General features: G+C 43.1%; 2 long non-coding RNA genes across 2 annotated transcripts in view; both read left to right on the top strand.

The window, feature by feature from the left end:
* The window catches only part of LOC129151827 (uncharacterized), a 105,704-nt gene that overhangs the window by 21,433 nt on the left and 72,972 nt on the right, over window positions 1–11,299 (top strand). The gene's annotated exons all lie outside the window — the stretch shown is intronic.
* On the top strand, window positions 2,582–11,238 carry LOC129151832 (uncharacterized). Its single transcript, XR_008558495.1, has 3 exons — window positions 2,582–2,609; window positions 2,760–2,802; window positions 11,210–11,238. It is a non-coding gene; the product is annotated as an uncharacterized LOC129151832 (long non-coding RNA).

Genomic DNA, 11,299 nt, shown 5'->3' on the forward strand with positions numbered 1-11,299 from the left:
TAAAAATATCTTTTTTTTTTTTTTTTGCCAAAACTAATCTCTAAATTTTTTTGTTCAGGAATGCAGTAGCTGCTTTGTGAAATGACTCTGGGAGGGAGAAGGTTCTCCCTGCAGACCAGGTTCATGCCAGGAACTGCCTCCTGTCCCTGGTTTTTCATAGGCCAGCCCTTTGGCCTGTGGTGGCCAGTCGACTGACCCATGATGCTCCTGACAGGTCATCTCATGTTCCCCAGCCTGGTGTTGCTTCCTCTGGGGCCCGGATTCTGATCCTAGAGCTGAAGCCCCCAGTTATCCTGACTGCCGGAGATCTAGTTCATTTTTTACTTGGGGACCAGGAATTGCAGACATTGGAAGTGGGGGCAGCTCAGGTGCTGTTTGCTCCTGGCTGCAGGCTTGCAGGGGGATCCGGTGGTGTGGGGCATCACTCCCCATAACTCCCACTAGCTGGCCCCTCCTTGATGACAGTTCCCCTCCTGGTTCCCTTTGAGTTTTCTGCAACAATTTGTTCAACAGTGTGATGTTGGGTGTCTGGAACCATAAACCAGAGGTGATGTTAGAATTCCAGGTCAGGACACATGGCTAGGTTTCTGGCTGGAACCGCAGTACAGTGGGTGCAGAAGGCAGCTAGCCAATGGATCTCTTTCATCATTAATGTCTCTCACTCTCTTTCTCTCTCTCTCACTTCCTTTCTCCCTGTGAAATAAATAAAACTATACTTGAAATATTTACATATCAAAAAGGCAGAAAAATATGTTATAATCATAACTAGAGGTCCAGTGCAGGAAAACCCATGTACTCACGGGGTGGGTGGGGGTTCCCTCTGCCAGGCTGGTGGCTGAGCAGAGCTCCTCCTGTGGGAGCTCATTGACCACTGAGGTGGAATCTGCATTTAATGTCTGGTGGTCAGTGCACATCATAAAGACCAGTTATTCCAGATCAGTCTGTCATTAGGGTCAATTTGCATATTACCCTTTTATTATATAAGATTATTTTTAAAGTAAATGCTTCAAGAAGAGGGAAGGTGTGGGCCAACAATCAGGAAGAAGTATTTCTAAAATTATTAAAATCCAGCAGAACATGTAAGCCTCTTGTACACAATTTGTATTATTTTCTTTTCTACTATAAGCTTTCCAAACTGTAATTTACCTCTAAAACTACTTCAGCTGCAAATCACTGTTCTAATATATCTTTTTTTGTTTTTAGTTCATTTTTTTTTCTTATTTTCATGTGATTTTCTCTATGACCCATGTGTTATTTAAAACTTTATTGCTTGGTTTTCAAACATTTCAGGATTTTCTAGTTATCTATGTTTGTTTATAAATTAAATTGACTGGGATCAGCATGCATACTCTGATTTCAGGCCGTTGAAACAGCATGTGGTCTATAATTGTAAATGTTTCCTGTGCACTTAAAGTGAACTAGCGCTGTCCATCTGTGGGGTGTGATTCTCTCAAAGTTTCAGGTCCAATTGCTGAGACCTAGTCTCAATCTCCTACACTCCCCTGTTTTCTGCTTGTTCTTTTGATGTCAGTCACCCTTTCAAGGGAGGACTTGGCAAATGCCTTGAGGGGAGATGACAGGCAGATGTGGTGACTACTTCCATGTGGTTTCTGCCTCTGACATTCTGTTTGTCAAATGCCCAGCTGCTTGGGCACCTTGAATTTCCACTTCTGTCTCATCCTTAGACCCATGTGATGACCACTTCCTATTTGAACTTCATTCCTATGTGCTCTTCACTATACTCATGATCACCATACTACAACATTACGAACGGCCAATAAATGTTATTTTTCCTTTTTAATAATCGTCACTTGCTAGTGAAATCTGGGGGCAAATAGTAGACTCATGTCATTTAGAAAGACGTGTGTGTGTGTGTGTGTGTGTGTGTGTGTGTGTTTGCGCTTAACAAGATTTAATGTACATTTGTTCTTAACAAACTTTGTACTAAAAAGAAAAATGAAAAAAAATTTTTAAAAAATAATTTAAAAATGAAGGTATATTTAATGTGCAAATTCCATATACATTATGGCCCATAGACAGTAAAAAAATTATTTTAATGATGATTTAAAGAATTGTGAAGCTAAATGTCTGAGTCTACTTTTTATCTTCATGACTCTGACTGAAGAGGAAGAAGTCATTCACTGGACACCTATTGTGTCCCAAGTAGGAAATGACTGAGCTTGTGGGTGAGAGAGCACAAGGAGCCACAGGGCTGTCCCAGCACAGATGATGGGAAGTCCCCTGGATTTGCTGCTGTGGACCCCAATCTTCTTAATAAGGAATTTTTGTTGGAAATAAGGGAACAATACTTTCTACCTGGGTAGGGCGTAGTTAAAGATTATGGAGACGGGAACTAGAAGGAATCATGGCTCTTTATGGTATTCTTATCTATTCCTGATGTCTTCTCACTCTCATCCTAGTCTTAGCTGTCTGTCTCGTTGCCAGTTCACCTTTCTCACTCCCTGCAGATCGCCTATTCCTGCTTGTGCAACCACAGGCCAGACACAGTGTCATTCAAGTGGCTGCCAAGAGGACTGCATGGCAAATGATGGTTCAATTACAGAAAGCACAGGGGCTCAATCCCCATCTTCCTTGCACCTTGAATAAAAGTAAGTGATGCAAATCTTTATAGGTTTTCCTTAAAATTGTTATTGTTTTCAATTTTAAACATGGGTTAGGAAATAATGTATATATAAAAAAGGGTGATAAATGATCATTTGATCAACTAAAACTGTCTTTGGCTAATTGTGCTTTAACAGGAAGAAGCTTTTATAACCTGAATCCCTCACCCTCCCACCACAGGTAATCCAGACTCCTTTCAGTTTTGTCCTGCTAATCCAATGAGCTTTTATTTCTCCCATCTTTTATGTGCTTCTTGCCTCAGAACCGGAAACAAACACTGTTTTGTCCCTAGAGTCAAAAGCAGAATAAACATAGGACATTATGCCTACCAAGTGTGGCTCAGTATTTGAGCATCGACCTATGCACCAAGCGTCATAGTTCGATTCCCCATCAGGGCACATGCCCAGGTTGTGGGCTTGTTCCCAGTGCGTGGTGGGGGCAAGCAGAGGCAGCTTATCAATGATTCTCTCTAATCATTGGTGTTTCTACCTCTCTCTCCCCCTTTCTCTCTCAAATCAATAAAAACACATTAAAAAATGACATTATAATATCAACAGTTCTCTGTTGCCTTTTCCCAGCCCAGGCAGCTCAAGATGTTTATATCTGCCGTCACCTTTCCCAACACACATGCTGGAGTGGGACACAGAGAGGAGGGTAATAGCATCTGAATAAGAAGGAAGACGTGTCTATCCCTGACTCCTCAGGAGAGACAGCAACACACAGCATATGGAGACCATTCAGTAAATATTATTTAGCAAACAGAGTCCCAGGAACTGAAATACACAAGGTAAATAATAAACATGGCACGAGGCTAGGAGTGGGGGGGAAGGGGAGGAGTGGACTCTGTTTTATGGACTAGAGTTTGAAAGGTAGTACTCTTAGGCCTGTTAACTGACAGGTTAGAACAGTGGTTTGCAAACTGCGGCTTGCGAGCCACATGCGGCTCTTTGGCCCCTTGATTTTTTAGCAAAGACCATCTTAGGAGTACCCTAATTAAGTTAATAACAATGTACCTACCTATATAGTTTAAGTTTAAAAAATTTGGCTCTCAAAAGAAATTTCAATCGTTGTACTATTGATATTTGGTTTTGTTGACTAAGGAGTTTGCCTACTGCTGGGTTAGACCACTGAGCGCTTGGACATTCCCAACCACTTTCCTACAGTCACTCCCAGTGGGCAGCTCTGACCCAAACTGAGGCCACGATCTGGTTACTCGGTGCCTCTTCAGGAGTTATTGGACGTTGGCCTTTATTAACTCTGTGAATTTCATTCTTTTAAAACTCCACACTGAAGAAAATGTTCTTTCCATGTAACACTATGCATCATAAAGCAGAGTCCTGCCCTTTTCATCATCATCGTCTTCATGCTACTTTGCAACTCTCTATAAGAGGGAGGAAATGTGTATGCTCCTGGCTAGTCTTGACGTGACCTCCTCCCCACCCCATCCCACTCTGTCCTGGAACAAACAGCCCAGTTCTCAATTCCATGTGTTGCATTTGCAGTTCATCTCAACATTTTTTTTTTAACCATAAAAATAAATCTGGGCTCTTTTGACTTTTCCTTTGAATCAATGATTATTTCTGTCTGGTCCCTACATATCATATCAGTTATATATATTTTATCTGTGTTTGATCAGTGTGATAGTCTGATGTTATCTTTTTCTGAAAGTTATTTTTGAACAACATCTATTTTACATGATAGCCTGTGAGTGTCTCATACTTAATAATCATTGTACTTTGGTTCATGAGTGAAGAATGCAATAAAAATCTGAGTTTTTTTTTTAGATTTCTTTGACATTTATAAAGGTTCATGTGTCAACTTCACTTCTCTGAAAGGCAAGTGCATTAGCCTGGAGGGCAATGGCAATTCCTCCATCTGAGCACAGGCTGCAGAGTAGGTTACTTGTAGGCATGGCTTGTGGTGAGGGATTTGAGTGATCAGCTCTTTTTGTTGTTGCAGAATTCTTGTTGAGGGATGCATACGACTTTGTCTCTGCTCAGCATTTTTTATGGTTCTGATTTCTAGTTTTAAACAAGAGTGAAATGGTTCTGTTTACCTGTTCCCATCAATATCCTCCTTTTCCAGATGCTTTCCCATCATTGGAAGGTTTGCTTTTCTCTCTCTCTCTCTCTCTCTCTCTCTCTCTCTCTCTCTCTCTCTCTGTCTCTCTCTCTCTCCCTGTCTCTCGATCTCTGAATCTGTTTCTTCATGCACTTGAGAATAACAGCTCCCAGAAAAAACGTTTGTGATCATTCTTCCATGTCTTGAAAGATGATATCTAAAATGCTAGAAATCACCATATTCACTTTCCCTGGGCTAATTCACCCAGAGACATGCAGTGCCTGGAGAAAAAGACCAAGTTAGAACCAACTGAGACTATTTATTTGAGATTGCTATTATATATAGCAAGATGGCCAGCCACCATCACTTGCACTTGTCTAAGACTCAAAAGCAGCTTGAGAGGTAGGATTGCTTCATTGGGAAAAAGAGAGAAGGCTCAGCTTTTACCTGGCTACAAGGAAAAAAAGTGTGGCCTAACAGGATGTGTTGCTTCTTATGTGATTATTTGGAGAATGTAGGTGACTCTCTGGCTGTTTCTAAATTGGAAAGCTGGGCAACAAATACATCAACTGGCAGGCACTGACAAAATCCTTCATATAATCATTATTTAGTAAAGGCTGTGTAGGAATTGACACTAAACATTTAACTCAGGGGAGCTGAGTGTGTGGGCCCTGAGGAAAATGTACTATTTAACTTTACTCCTTACCTCTTTGAATATTTGGTTAAAATAAGCATGGATTACTTTTATATTAAAAAGAAAGTTGATCATCTAAATAAACACTAATGGAGCTTGGCTGGGGGGCTTAGTAGTTGAGCTTTGATGTATGAACCAGGATGTCTTGGTTCAATTCTTAGTCACGGCACATCCCAGGTCGCAGGAGGCAACTAATCAATTATTCTCTCTCATCATTGATATTTCTATATCTTTCTTCCTCTCCCTTCCTCTCTGAAATTAATCCTACCTAATAAAGAGGCATCATGCTACTTGACCCTCATGCCATTGCAATGATGGCAGTGCCCACTGCCAATGAGGAGGGAATATGCTAATTGACCACTCCAGGCTCAAAGATGGTGGTGACCACAACCAATAAGGAGGGAATATGCTAATTGACCACTCCAGGCTCAAAGATGGTGGTGACCACAGCTAATAAGGGGGGAACATGCTAACTGACTGTCCTGCCCTCAAAATGGTGGTGCCCACAGACAATAAGGAGGAAATATGCTAATTAACTGCCATGGTCTCAAAGATGGCAGCACCCACAGCCACAAGATCGTGGCACCCACTCCCCTTAGGCTCCCAGCTTCCAAGGGCCAGCTCAAGGCACAGGCAAGCCTTGGATGATGGCTTCCCAGGGCCGCCCGAAGCTGAGGTAACCAGGGTCAACTGAAGCTTGTGCTACAGACAGTGGCAGCAGCAGAGGTGTGATGGGGCCATTGCCATCCCCTGATAGCCGGATCACCTCCCACGACTTAGGGCCTGGAATGTGAGAGAGGGCAGGCTGGGCTGAGGGACTGCCTCCACTCCAGTGCATGAATTTTCATGCAGCAGACCTCTAGTAAATATATACTAATAAATAAATAATAAACACTAACAGCAAACACCCTTATACTATGTACTCACGTATTAACTTCCATCTGGGAATCTAATCCATCAACTGAAATCACACAAAAATAAGTTTCTCCCAAATAACAAACCAATCTTAGTTATTTGAAGAATATTTTCTTTATTTTCTTGAAGAGATTTGTACATTTAGATGCTATTTTTGATAAACAAGTCAGCCATCAAATGGCATCACCTTACGAGATGGTGCCATCAACGATAGTAGTTTAATGAATAGGCATTTTATACTGGAACTATGCTGGTTTTAGATAAGTTGATATTATTCACTTGTCTCTCCATCCATTCATATATTACTTCCAGTATTAATTGTTTTACATATGGTATTGGTACCTGAGATTAAAACCCAGCGAACAAGGAAACATAAAGGTTGGCATTTGAGAGATTTAGTGTTCTGGTTGCTAAAATATAATTTTTAAGAAAACAGTAAAATCATCAGTCATATTACAGTGAAAAAGATTTTGTTGCCAGACAGGGGAAATGTCTCTGAGCAGGTTTGGCTAGGGCCTGCCTGTTGTCTATGGGTTCTTGACTTTGCACAGGAAAGATTTCAGAATTCAAGTCCAGGTGACTATGAGGGAACATTTACTAAAGCTGGGGACAGTGAAACAGGAAGGGCTTAGCATAGAAGCAGCAACAGGAGAGCCTAGGCTGGGCTGTCTTTGCTCACTGGGAAGTCAGAAAAGGACCTTAGAAACAGGTTCAGGGAATTAATCTGGGAATGACTGAACTCATGATCAAACCCATGCACTCACAAAGCGGAAGTCCCTGTTTCCCAGGGCACCTTCATTCACATGAAGCCCTTTCCCCAATGCTTGGGGAGCGTCATACAGGAGTGATAGCATGAAATCGGCCATCTTTGCTCAACACAAGTTTTGACATGAAAATACATCAGTCTACTTGGGGCTGTAGGCCCACAGTGCAATATACAGAGCCTGTAACATAGAAACCCACACCTGAAACCTATATGTTCATGTTGACCAGTGTCACCCCAATGGATTTAATAACTAAAAATACTTTTAAAAAAAACCCAACACTCATCAGTTATTTTGCAGAATAAAACTGCTTCACTGAGATAAAGTGACTGGTATGAGGTCCCCCAATGCATCCACTGCGCATGGTTCTGAACCCAGCACTTTGTTGTATTAGACTTCACTGCTCCTGCCTTTTAATAATCCAAAGAAGCTAAAATACAACAGGAAGCATCACATCTCCGTTTGAAAGAAAACTTTAAATCAGCAGAGTGGAACATCTTCTCTATCAGTGTTTGCTTCTTGTTCATTCATTTGCCAAATGTTTATTTTACAGACATTTCTAGGCATTTTCAGTACTAGATCTCCCTCCCAGAAGGTGCCAGGACTGTGCTAGGACCAAAGAATCCCCAGTGCTGAGTGGGAATTCAGCAATTACTTTTAAATGTTTCTTTTTAAGAAATATACACACATTCTGTAGTTCACTTTTCTCACTATGCACTAGGAAGTGTTCTCTCCTCACAAGAGCCTATCTGGTGAAAGGAAGCTCAGCTTATTTTATAGAAATACAGGAGCTGAAACCACAGGGCTACTTTTATAATAGAAATTTCCTTCGGATATAGTAGCTAGGAAGAAAAACCTTCAAGAAGAAATGTCAGACATAGTTACAGGTTTGGATGAGTGAAGGTAAGTATGGATTAAATTTGCAAATATACTCAGTATGTTAAATGTGCAGAGGGAATATAGCTTGTTTATTCATTAACTAGAGGCCCGGTGTATGAAATTTTTGCCTTGGTGGGGACACTCTCGCAGTCCAGGAGCCCTGGGGGGATGTCCGACTGATGTCTTAGTGCAGTGGTCGGCCAACAAATTAGCCAACGCATATCAACAGTACGATTGAAATTTCTTTTGAGAGCCAAATTTTTTAAACTTAAACTATATAGGTAGGTACATTGTTATTAACTTAATCAGGGTACTTCTAAGCTGGCCTTTGGTAAACACTCAAGGGGTCAAAGAGCCGCATGTGGCTCGCCAGCTGCAGTTCGCCTACCACTGCCTTAGTGGGCCTAAGCTGTCAGTCAGGCATCCTTTGCATTGTTGCCACAGAGACAAGCGAGGCTCCCACCACTTCTGCTGTGCTTGCCAGCCATGAGCCAGGCTTCTGGCTGAGAGGCCCTCCCCCTGTGGGAGCAGAATGACCACCAAGGGGCAGCTCCTGTGTTGAGTGTCTGCCCCCTGCTGGTCAGCACCAATCATATTGACTGGTCATTCCACCATTCTGTCATTTGCATATTAGCCTTCTATTATGTAGGATATGCTGTACATGAGGCCCCCTAGAACCATAAGCAAAGCACAAAATTCAATGTTACCTCATTCTGGAATTGCCCCCACTTCAAATCAAATTGCCCCTCTCCCCCCGTGGGGTGTGTGCTGCGCCTTGGGAACCACTGGACTTGACACTTTTCCTCTCTGAGCTTCACTTCTGAATCCATATGCATATACCATGGTAACTGTAATGTGCTCTCCGCCTACCTCACTAGGTTGTCATGAGGAGGTTCTGAGCTGGTAAACCTAGAAATGTTTCATCAAGTAAGTGATGTCTAAACAGGAAGGGATTGTTTTTTTAACCCCACGGGAACCTTCGCAGGCAGCAGGTGCTGATTAAGGGAGGAGGGCATGATTTTTCCTGGGACTGTAGCTATGGAAGCTTTACAGTGGGTTCCGCAGGCCTCGGAGCAGCAGACTCTGGCCAGGAGCCCTGTAGCTGTACTAGTCCCTGGAGGTGCTGGTGGGAGGCAGAGCATTAGGGTCTGCTAGGGATCCAGCGAAGCCAAAGGGGAAATAACTGTCAAATCTTCCCGCTTGGTGCCATTCTTTAAATTGTCTGTAACTGATTCGCAGCTCTACCTGCTAAGGGAGGGACTCCAATCTCCTGGACTGGGGTGAGGACTGGGCCAGAAGGGAGCCATTTGGGCTAGGAGGGCAGGTTTCGCTGTGCCCCCAGCTAGGTTCAGTGTGCTTCCCCTGCAGAGATGGTGCTGCTGCTGTTGGTTGGAAGCATCTGACCCTTGGGGCCCACTCAGTCCTGCCTACACCTGGGTCTGGAGTTGTAGGGAGGAGATGCCTGCCTGGCCCCAGTGGAGGGGGCCTGACAGCAGTGGGTCATGGGCCCCGGGTGCCTTGGGGACGCTGACAGGTGGTCGCTGATATGCTATTGTTGTGGGCATACCTGGCAGGGGTGGCCGGGGAAGAAATCTGGAGTCAGAGGTTCTGGCTGCAGCTACCCCCAAGGCTGGGTCTTCTCCCCATCTGGTCAGCCTCCCTGTCCCCGGGGGTTCAGGGGCTGAGGGAGCATGTCTGTCCAACCCCCCAGGGGTGCGGGGGCTGGGGTAGGGTGTCCGTGCAGGGTGAGTGGAAGAGGTCACCCTGGCTGTTCCTCTTCCTTTTTGGCAGTCCAGGCTCCTGTCAGGCACTCTCCTCAGACACCTGGGTACTTGGTTCTGCTTTCCCACCCCCTGCTGCACATGCAGCCTCCAGCAGATCTGTCAATATGCAAATTGTTCCTTACTGGGGCATCATAATGGACAATTATCATATTACCTCTTCATATGTATAGATGTTTGTCATTTCACGGACAATTGGATAATATAATTATCGACAGATATTTTATAATGAAAAATTTATAACTTCTTTCTTGTGATAACGGTGTTATAGTTAAAGGAAGAATTTCCTTATGTTTTCAATATTTATTGTGAAAAACTTAGAAATAAATTGGTTGGCTGGGCTGTAGGCTTTGCGCCATGGGGGTCTCGGCATTTTTGGCTGCGATTTGGTGGGGTGTCACATCAGGGTGGTGGCGAGGCCTGTGTCCACTTGGGAAAAGCAGAGTGTTGCTTGTGGACTCCAGGTTTGCAATGATGTTTCTCTGTAAATGGGCAGTTCACATCCCAGCAGCTGCAGTGTTGAGCATCTGCCCCCGGTGGTCAGTGCATGTCATAGCACTATATATAAAATCTTGTATATATATATAGATTTTGCAATAAGAATGGCAAAAACTGTTTTAAAAGAAAATTTGCTGTGGCTCATGTCTAAAGTTTATCAAATATGAACATTTACTGTATATATTAGCCTTCCAATGAGGAATTCTTCAAATACAGCCTGAGCTGTGGACCCTGAGGCTGTCCACATTTCTAAGTATTTCCTTTTCTCTTTCTTACATTTATATATCCAGATACCTTTTTGAGGTGATACTATATATTTATTTCAATATATGTTGTATTGACTTCAGAGAGGAAGGGAAAGGAAGAGTGAGATACTAACATCAATGATGAGAAAGAATCATTCATCAGCTGCTTCCTATACGCCCCCTACTGAGATTGCAACCCACAACCAAGGCTTGTGCCCTGACAGGGATTCCATGGATTACCTCCTGGTTTATAGGTCAATACTCAAACACTGAGCACGCCTCCAGGGCGAGATGATACTATTTTATACATGTGTACCCTGATTTGCTTTTTTTTAGTTATGATGTATGCAATCCACTACACCTATAACCACATTTTTTCCCATTTACTTAGGCACTGTTTATTTTTCCCAGCTTTATTGAGAAATAATTGATATATTTTCACTGTATAAGTTTAAGGCAGATAGCTCTGTGGTTTGATTTACATATGTTGTGAAATGGTAACAGGTAATATCCATCGAAGATGTGACAAACCAACATTGAAATCTCTAATGTAATTTGAGTTATTTTTTTCTTCAGAGTCAAACCTACAATTCTTACTATTGCAAAAATGTTTTGCTGTTGGCAAAAAAAGAGGTTGTACTTGAAAGTAAAGTGCAGGGTGTGGTGCGACTGCAGGCTGGGGCTCTACAGCCCTGGCCTCTTGCCCTTGACCCCTGTGCATGCTCACATGCAGTTCCTTTCTCCTTCCAGACTTCAGAGGAGGCTGGTGATGGATGTGCTGCCCCTACTGGACGGGCTCCACAGTCTGTCTTCCCACCACTGAGTGGCAGAGGTGAGAGC

Source organism: Eptesicus fuscus, chromosome 16 (genome assembly GCF_027574615.1).
Source record: "Eptesicus fuscus isolate TK198812 chromosome 16, DD_ASM_mEF_20220401, whole genome shotgun sequence".
NCBI classification, from domain to species: Eukaryota; Metazoa; Chordata; class Mammalia; order Chiroptera; family Vespertilionidae; genus Eptesicus; species Eptesicus fuscus.